Raw genomic sequence first — 10,330 nt, forward strand, 5'->3', positions numbered from 1 at the left:
CCAGGAGCTGAGGACAGAGCTCAGTGGTAGACAGAAGCCAGGCAGAGAGTCAGCTGGTACCTTCTAAGGTCTGACCAGAGTCCTGTGGGTTGAGCTAGAAGAGAATGGCTAACTTGAAGCACGGCGGAGATGTGGTTTCCCTGGCAACGCTGGATGTACATTTCGGATAAAGTGTGATGATAAACACTCATGCTGGAGACCTGGTCCTGCCTTGATAAGCTGTGTGATGGGAGCAAGTAGCTGAGCCTCCCTGAGATGGATACAGAGACAGTGGTGGTTATGGAAGCTCCTGGCACAGTGCACAGGACCGTGTAAGAATGTCCTATTCCAGGGGAGGTCAAGGCTTGCCGAAACAGCAGTGAGGGAACAGTGAGCCACTTGTAATTCAGGTGGTTTATTCCTTAGGTAGGTAGCAGAAGGAAGTGCAATGTTCCTACGTCTGAAGACAGCACAAGTGACAGGGAGTCCCATTGTGAAGGAGATGTTGTAGATGCCAGCTAAGAGGTCATTTAGGCTACGGCATTACCAAGGGGGACAAAGGAAAGTTTCCAGATTGCCGCTTTGTTATTCAATTATTTTTTGGGGGGTGGTGGCAGTGTGTGAATGTACCACGGCACATGTGTGGAGGTCAGAAGATAAATTTTGGAAGTCATTTCTCTCCTTTCATCGTGTAGGTCCTGGAGACCCAACTCTGGTCAGCGGTCTTGGTGACAAGCACATTTACCTACCGAGCCATCCTATCTGCCCCCAGGTCGTCACTTTGATTGACCTAAAGTTATCTGTAAGTGCTCTGCCCCCCCCCCCCCGCCCCGAGAGTTTCACTATATTGACCAGACTTCCTTCAAACTTGTAGCCATCCTCCTGCCTCTGCCTCTCCTGTGCTGGAGGATGACAGGCATACATCCTCATGCCTGGCTTGACCTCCCTATTTTCTGATGCACACACTGCTAGAAAGTTCCACCTTGGCTCTTCCTTAGCTGCCTCTCACAAGTTCCAGTGTGTTCATTTTCTTTATCCTTCAATCCAAAGACTTTTCTAATTCCCATTGTGGTTTCTCCTCTAGTTCTTCAGAAATGTGTTTGTGAACCCTCGGGGACTCTCCGATGAGCTTTCAGTTATTAGTTTCTTGTTTAATTGCACTGTGGTCTGAGCATACTCTTGTGGGAGTTCAGCCCTTTGAGATCTGCTGAGACTTGCTCGAGGGCCCAGCGTGGGGTCTGTTTTGGTGAACGGTGCCGGGTTTTATCAATCCTCTGCTGGCGCCGTTGACCCCCCACCCCCACCCCAGCTTGTAGAATGCATTCCTTCCTTATTGCTCCACAGAGCTAATATTTTGGCTGTTCACGCAGCATGTGTCCTTTTCTGCATCTTCATGGCTTCCTACAGCCCATGCTTCCCTAGGGAATCCCGCCTTCACCCTGGAGAATTTGTGCGAGGGTCCTGGAGTGTGGGTCTGCAGGTTCCAGTTTCTCTCAGCAAATGTTCTTGAGAACGTTTCTGCTTAGCCTTCATTTTCGGAAGCATCTCTTCTTCAACGAGGTGGAGCAGGGTCTGTTTGCTTTGTCAGCAAGTCCACATGTTCGTCCATTGTCTCCTGGATTCCAGAACTATGAAATACTTCACCGATTTGCTTGTCACCCTTGGGGGCCATGCCATCTTCCATACGTCATTCCAATTCCAGTCCATTCGCTGCCCCGACAAGCTTGCAGCCGAGTTTAAAACATTTATTCGTGTCCCCTCCCACCCCCCACCCTACCTCCAGGTTTCTCTGTTAGCTCCTTCTGCTAAATGGGGGAGGGAGAAGGCATGCGACCTCTGGGTATTTTCCTGCTGCAGGTCCCCATTCAGGTCTCTAGCAGGTCCTTCCAAAAGGCCAGGCAGGGCGGCGACAGAATCAAATCCCCTTTTACGCCCCAGTCGAGGGCAGGGTAGATGTTTGCTTGGAACGAGGACAGGAGCTCTGGTTTGATGAGAGCCCACTGCACACCCGAAGCCACACCGGGGACATTCCAGACATTTCCTCACTCCAGCCCCAGCCTCAGAGGCAGGTGTGAACAACTCACTGACAGACAGGGTTCTAAGAGTTTAAGCCACCCCCTTTCCACACTTCAAGCGGCTGAGGCGGGAGTCAAAATCCTAGCTGGCATCTTTGGGAACAAGGCTTTAGGAGTACGTGGGTATCCCCAGCCCCAGCCTAGCGGGGTTCACTCCGCAGAATGGTATATATTATATATCCTCGTGTGCAAAATGATAGCGCCCAGCTGTGTACCCCTGCTCACAGTGGCTGGCTTCCTGAGCCTCTTTACGGTTCTTCAAACATTCCAAAACCTGTCTGACTTCTACTTGCTGTTCCCTTGACTAATAAATATCCTTGTCCACATTTCCCCACAGGTCTTAATTTACACGTTCCTCATAAACCGGTGCCTCTTGCTCCTCCTCCTACTTAAATTCGGCCCCTCTGTAACCTTGTATCATTGGCTTTCAATTTTGCCCTTCTGGAACTGGCCCTCCTCTGTAGTGTGGTGTTATCCTGACCTGTATGTTTAAGCTCCCAGAAGGTGGGGGCTCCTCCGTGTGGAACCTGCCCTGTGGGTTTCTGGCACTCTGGTATGTTCCCACTGTTTGTGCCCTTCCTCTTCACACCTTCCTTCCACCGTACTTCTCTTCCCCTCCCTGGGAGCAGCCGGTTCTCTCTCTCTCTCTCTCTCTCTCTCTCTCTCTCTCTCTCTCTCTCTCTCTCTCTCTCTCTCTCTCTCCATCCTGACTCTAGTGGAGACAAGCCAGGGAAATTTATGCAAGCCGCACAGGTGAGTGGCCGGGGTGCTTGGCATGATTGTACTGGTTGGATCACAGCAGGCACCTGGCAACCAGAGGAATAACATGTTCACCTGAGTCATCTTTGGCAAGGGTGACAGGGCCGGGATGGAACACGCATGTGAGAATCTCCCCCTCCTCCTCCTCAACACGCCCCTGTCCTGCCAGATAACGGAGTCTTGGGGGTAGTTAGCATTAAGAAGTTCATGTGCAAAGACAGCTCATTTTCCCAACCCCAAGAAGCCCTATGCGTTATGCCTTTGCCACGGTTTGTTTATGTGTACGTTGTACACATGTGTCTTCCAAGCCGTGCACATGTGCGGACGTGTTCCTGTGCATGTATGTGTGCTTTGCAGGTGGAGGCCAGGGGTTGGTGTCAGAGGTCATCCTCTGTCTCTCTCCAACATCACTTGCTGAGACAGGATTTCTCAATGAAGCTGGAGCTCACCGGGTCCCTCCTGCCTCCGCTTCCCCTACAGTGGAATTACAGGGGTGGACAATTGAATCTAGCTTTTTGCGTGGGTACTGGGAATTGAATTCAGGCCCTCAGGCTTGGTTGACAAGCACTTTACCCGAGGAAGCATCTCCTCAGCTCCTTCTGAGTCTTCTCAAGAGTTCTGAATCCCAGGAGCTGGAAGCTGGTGCTGGTTCACAGCTGTGCTTGGTCAAGCAGGCCCTTCCAAAGCGATCTGAGTTTTTGTCGTTCCTTGGGGCCTCCTCCCCGCTCCCCCAGAGCTTGGGGTTGAAATAAGCTAGCATCAACTGTTGCCTTACACCCCTAGCCCAGTGATCTTTATTAGCATTTTTGTTTTGAGACAAGGTCTCTCTGTGTTGCCCAGGCTGGCCTCAAATTCCTGGACTGAAAGGGATCCTCCTGCCTATACCCGGCTTTCACGGACTTTGTAGCAATCGATAAAACCTCTGTAGGCTGCACCCTGCAGACATCCTATGTCTCTCTCGTCCTTCTGGTAGTTATCATTGTTTAAATGTTTACTTGACAACTGAGGTATCTGAGGCTCTAAGCCTTGCAGGAGCTGCATCCCCGAGGTCCTGTTCAGATGTCTTAACTAGAGGAGGAAACATCAGTGGGAGGAGACAAAACACACACAAAAGTGAACAATCACAGAAAACATTTTTTAAGGCATCAAAATTTAAGAAGGCAGTATTCTGCACCCTTCTTTGCCCTGCAGGTTTGCTCATGGGTGAGGTCAAGGCTGTATTTTTCCACTGTTGTCGAGGGTGGATGGTGGTGGTTCCTGACACAGCTCACTCCCTGCAGCATGGCTGCCACAAGCACCCCCTCTCAAGGGGGTGCATGGAAGCTCTGTTCACACAGACACACAGATCAGGTCTCACCCTCAAATTCCTTGTCGGGTACTGTAAGAGGAAACAAATGCCACACAGCCACGCAATAGTGGCACACACCTTTAATACCAGCACTCGGGAAGCAGAGGCAGGAGGATCTCTGAATTTGGGGCCAGCCTGGTCTACAGAGCAGTTTCCAGGACAGCCAGGGCTACACAGAGAAACCCTGTCTCGAAAAACCAAACCAAACAAAAATGCCACACAATGAATCAGAAACACTGCTGTAGGTCACAGACTTCTGGAAAGCCATACTGCACCCCGTCCTAGTGGCTGGAACACTTCCGTGAAAAGATGACTCGGTTTGCCTGGCCAGGCCTGACTTGACTTTCAGGTGACTCTGGAATCATTCAGGAAGGACTCCATAACAAGAAATTAACAACAGTAAATAGCAAAGTCGTCATACTTCAAGTCAGGAGTTAGCAGAAATAAATAAAAGTAACATGACGGCTAGCAACTCTAATTATCCATCAATAGTCTGCAGGGATGATGTCTAACATAGGCTTTTTTTATCCTCCAAAGAGTCCCCACTCCAAGTATTTTGTCATTTTTGTGATACAGTATTGGAGACACACTGAGTAATATTCACAACGTATCTAGGAAAATGCAACATACACAACATTGCTGAGAAATGGCTCCAGGGGCTGAAGGCACAGCTCAGTGGTAAAGAGCACTGGCTTCTCTTACAAAGGACCCAGGTTGGATTCCCAGCACCAACATGGCCATTCACAACCATCTACATAGCTCAGAGGATTCAATGGCCTGTTCTGACCTCTGTGGGCACCAGGCACTCACATGGCACCACAGAACATACCCATGCAGGCAAATACTCAAACCCATAAAGTATTTTAAAATATATATATTAAAAAGTGGCTTTGGGGCCTGGAGCATAGCTCGGTGGTAGAGCCCTAGCTTATGTGGCCTGGGTTCTGACACCAGTACAAATAGATAGGTAAGCAGGTAGGTAGGTAGGCAGGTGGGTGGAGGGAGGGAGAGAGAGTGGTGAGAGAAGGAGAAATGATAGATAGATAGATAGATAGATAGATAGATAGACAGATAGATAGATAATAGATGGATGGATAGATAGATGGATGGATGGATAGATAGACAGACAGATAGATAGATAGATAATAGGTAGATAATTAGATAGATAGATGGACTGATGGATGGATGGATGGATGGATAGATAGATAGATGATAGATAGATAGATAGATAGATAGATGATAGATAGATAGATAGATAGATAGATAGATAGAATTAAAGTGACTTTAAGGGCTTGGTAAGATACTAGCCTATAGCCGGGCGGTGGTGGCGCGCGCCTTTAATCCCAGCACTCGGGAGGCAGAGCCAGGCGGATCTCTGTGAGTTCGAGGCCAGCCTGGGCTACAAAGCGAGTTCCAGGAAAGGCACAAAGCTACACAGAGAAACCCTGTCTCGAAAAACCAAAAAAAAAAAAAAAAAAAGATACTAGCCTAGAATATACAGCCTTGGTTCTATCCCCACCACTGCTGAACTAACTAACTAAACACTAAATAAATAAATAGATAGATAGATAAATAAATAAATGTAAATTAAATTAAAATGGCTCTAATGAATAGGGTTGTGTCTCGGTGGCAGAAAGCTTGCGTACTGTGCACAGGACCCTGGCTTTGACACACTCCTACCTCCAGTAAGCACCACACACACAAAAATTATCAAAAAAAATCTTAAATAAATAAAAATGACTCTAAGCAGGTACTGTCCTCAGTAAGAAACGCAGACTCTGGGAAGGGATGAGCCTGAGCTCATGAGGCCGCCACGTACTCCACAGCTATGTGGGTCTGAACAAGTCTCTCCCACTCTCTGGGTTCGTTTCCTGGTGGTTAAAATGAAAATAATGAGGCATACCTGCCTAGTGGTTAGTGTGTGGGTTAGAGATGGGGAGCCTGGCAGGGTGTGGCTGTGTGGGTGGGAGCGGGCTAGCTTTGTGCGGTTTTGTGCTTTTACACCTTAGCTATGTTCTCTCCATTAGCTACGGCTGTGAGTCTGAACCACCGTTTTCTGCTTGGTTCTGTGCCCACTACAGCTAAACTAACTAAACACTAAAGGAATAAATGAATAAAAGCAAATTAAACGAAAATGACTCCAATGAGCCTTCCTGAGACAATGATATCTTGGGCTGGGGAGGTGGCTGGGTAGGTAAGACACTTGCTGTGCGAACATGACAATCGGATTCCAGGGACAAGCCAGTCAGGCATGGGCAGCTGCCTGTGACCCCAGATCTCAGGAGGCAGGGGCAGGGATCCCTGGGGCAGAGGGGCCAGCTAGATCGGCAGGAATCGGGGACTCTGGGTTCAGTAAGAGCTGCTGCCTTGACAAATAAAGTGTGGAGAGATGGAGGAGGACACACAATGTCAACTTCAGGCCTCAGTGTGCATGCGTATACACATGCAGGGAGCACTCACACACACACACACACACGTGCCTGCACACGGGCAAATATCACACTCGAATGCACAGACACAAAAGAACATGTGACCAGACCCAGATCATTTATTGTTCATTCATCCGGCAGTGTCAGGAACCCAGGATCATTGTTAGTCCTTGACTTAGACAGATACACATGAAGTTCCAGTGTTTAAGATGCCTTCAGAGGCCGGGAGGTGTGCCCATAGGGAAGATGTGCGTCTCTGAGATGGCAGGATACCCGGGACCCTAGAGAGGAACAGGATATGCAGGAGGGCACTACACTGAGACTGTAAACAAGTTGGTATCTGGCTGGGGTTACTATCTAGACTATACAAAGAACTAAGTCAGCTAAACACTAGCTCTGGCAGAGATGCTTGCCACCAAGCCTGATGGCAACCTGAGTTCACTCCCCTGGACCTGCCACATGGTGAAAAGGGGGAACAGACTCCTAAAAATTGTCTTTTGACCCCGACGTGTGCCATGCATACACACGTGCACACAAACACGCAGAAATAAAATTTAAAAAAAATTTTAAAAATATCAAAATAATAAACCAGTCAATAAGTGGGCTAACGGAACGAGCAGACAGACCTCAAAAGATAAAGTACAAATGGCCAATAAACATACGAAAAAAGGTTCAACACTTTTATCCATCAGAGAATCAAACAAGAACTACACTGAGAGTCTTTGTCGCCCGGGTCAGAATGGCACTCAGGAAACTACAGATGCGGGTGAGGATGTGGGCAAAAGAGAACCATCATGGCGGGAATGTAATCAGTCTAGCCACTATGGAGAGTCCCCGGAAAGCTAAAAAAAAAAAAAAAAAAAAAAAAAAAAAAAAAAAAAAAAAAAACCCCAAAAACCTGCTCAATGACCCAGTTATGTAAGTCAACATGTCACAGAGACACTGCGCATCAGCATTCCCTGAAGCACTGTTCACAATGACCAAGTGTGGTGGTTGGAATAAGAGTGGCCCCCATAGGCTCCTATGTTTGAATGCTTAGTCATCAGGGAGTGGCACTACTTAGAAGGATTAGGAGGTGTGGCCTTGTTGGAGGAAGTGTGTTCACGTGGGTTGGGGCTTTAAGGTCTCAGAAACCCAAGCCAGGCCCAGTGGCTCTTTCTTCTTCTCCAGCTGCCCGTGACTCTGGATATAGAACTCCCAGCTCCTTCTCCAGCACCATGTCTGCCTGTGTGCTGCCATGCTCCCTGCCAGGATGATAATGAACTAAGCCTCTGAAATTGTAAGCCAGCCCCCAATTAAATGTCTTCTTTTGTAAGAGTTGTTTTGGTCACGGTGTCTCTTCACAGCAATAGAACCTTGACTAAGACACCAAGTCCCAAAGCCAGCCTAGGTGCCATTCAACAGAAGAATGGATAAAGAAAATGTAGTTTATACACAGAATGGATTTTTTTTTCAACTATAAAGAAGAGGGGAGTTGTTTGCAGAGAAATGGATGCAACTGGAGACACTCATAGTGAGAGAATTAAGTCAGTCTCAGAAAGGCAAATATTGCATTTTCTCCCATCTGTGGGTCCTGATCTTTCCACGTACATGAAAGTATATATACAGATGGCATGGAAGTCAAAGCTTAACTGTCTGAGGAAATGGAGGAAACTAGTTGAACGGGGGAGAGGGGAGAGCAGCAGGGTGTGATGGGGAGCTCAGTACGTGATGCCCCTGCGTGGAAGTCTTGTGTGAGTCTATGGGATGGCTAGCAGGAAGTGAGGAAGGTGGGCAATGTCAGTGCAAGAGAGGAACTGAGCCCCAGCTCCCGGTTGCCCAGGCAACAAGGGCCCTCCTATAGGAAATTAGAATAAAAGGCCATATACAGATGAGGTAAGCTGCAATTAGGGGAACGATTAACACCGAGTCTGCCCTTGAAGCAGCTGAGGCGTGGGAGAGGTTTGTGTGCAGCCGGCAAAGGAGGACCCCCTCCATGACCAGTCTGTTGGGGCCTGGAGTACTCAGGGGTCCCATCTCCCTTAACTGGGGTGTGGTGACATGAACAGTGGTGGCCATGGCTGTGGAGTCCAACGACACCCCCGAAGAGGTAGGCCAGGTGCCCTGCGCCCACTACAGTCGTCTTACAGGTGAGGAAACATTTTATACTGCATCCAAGCTCCCACAGCTGTCCGTGAGAGAGGTGGACTTGACAACTGGTCTCTCTGAGATAAAGCCAAAAGTCAGTTTTCAAGCAGGGTGTAGGGGTGCACGAGTATAATTCCAGCTCTCAGGAGATGGGAGGATTGAGAGTTTGAAATCAGCCTGCTTTACATAGCAAGTTCCAGGCCAGGCTGAGCTGAATAGTGAGAGCCTGTCTCCATGGTAACAAAAGGTCCATCTGCAGAGCAGACAGCTCACTGAACACCCTGAATGATGTGGTACCCAACAGGTGACCTCATACCCAAAGCACAGGACCCTTCTCCAAAAATGAACCCCTTAGAGAGATTGAAGAAAACAAGGATTCATCAAACAAGAACAGATAGCTCTGAGAAAGGAGCACACACACACACACACACACACACGTACATACGTTGGGGTGGGTGCCTGCAGAAGGATGGCGGTCCAAGCTGAAGAAAGGGCAGAAGCCACAGTTTGGGGCCTGCCCTGCCATAGAAGCTTGCCCGCAACCTACTCACCCACCAGAGGAGGGCCTAATCTGTCCTTCTCCATGGGTCAGGGCACAGGTCGTCTGTTTTTCCTCTGCCTGACCCCACCTTGAAAGTGACTCCTTATTCACCAGAGCCGGTAATGGGGGGGGAAAAAAAAGAGGCATTGTGTTCTGGCTCACAGCCTCTTCCATGAGGGTGGGGGAGGGGCAGATGCCAGTGTCTAAGTCCTGACTGATCGGCTGTGATTGTGACCGAAATTCAGAACACTTAGGTGGGAGCCAGGTTCCAATGCTGTGCCTTAGGAATCCACCTCAGCAGAGAGGGTGGGGCTGACCCTGCAAACCGAGCCTGAAGAAGGGACGGAGCTGATACATCACACAGAGAGAGCAGATCTCCGCCTCCACCCACGGAGCACCGGCTCTGATTCCCTAAGCCAGTCTGAGCGGGAGGAGGGTTGACAGCATGTTCAGCATGGGCTGCATGGGGACACACACACACACACACACACACACACACACACACACACACACACGAGCATGGCTTGACAGAGTCAAAATCCTACAACACGGATGAGGCTGAGACCTGGTGATGCCACACCAAGCCTGTGGGTGACCCTGATGTAGGAAGGGGTCCTAGATCACCAACGGGAAGCTGCATCTCCCCAAGGACTAGAGTCACTAGTCCTTGGGGAGGACTGCACGTTGGACGGTGCCCCATACTCACTGTCTGGGACATCAGCCTGGAGCATCAGCCTGGAGAGGAACAAAACTATAAAAGTTTTGAGGTCACAGAAGCCTGGGCTGCAATTCGGCTCCTGCCATGTCTGGCTGTGTGATGGATGCGTCTCTGGGACTTTCTGATCTCTTATTTCCTTTTATGCAAATAAGAGGATGGTTTTACCCACAAAGAGGAGGTGCTGAGATTCTATCCTTTTTGACACCTAAAGGAAGGGTTCTTTCCACACACAGCAGCGTCTTCTGAGGGGCTAGCAATCACATGCAGCCTATATCAGGTGGCTGTGCTGTGGTTTGAAGGAGAAATGTGCCCCATGGGCTGCTTTAACTGAACACTGGGTCTCCATTTGGTGGC

This window comes from Peromyscus californicus, unplaced genomic scaffold (assembly GCF_007827085.1).
Source record: "Peromyscus californicus insignis strain IS unplaced genomic scaffold, ASM782708v3 Scaffold_20__1_contigs__length_68692818, whole genome shotgun sequence".
Classification (NCBI taxonomy): domain Eukaryota; kingdom Metazoa; phylum Chordata; class Mammalia; order Rodentia; family Cricetidae; genus Peromyscus; species Peromyscus californicus.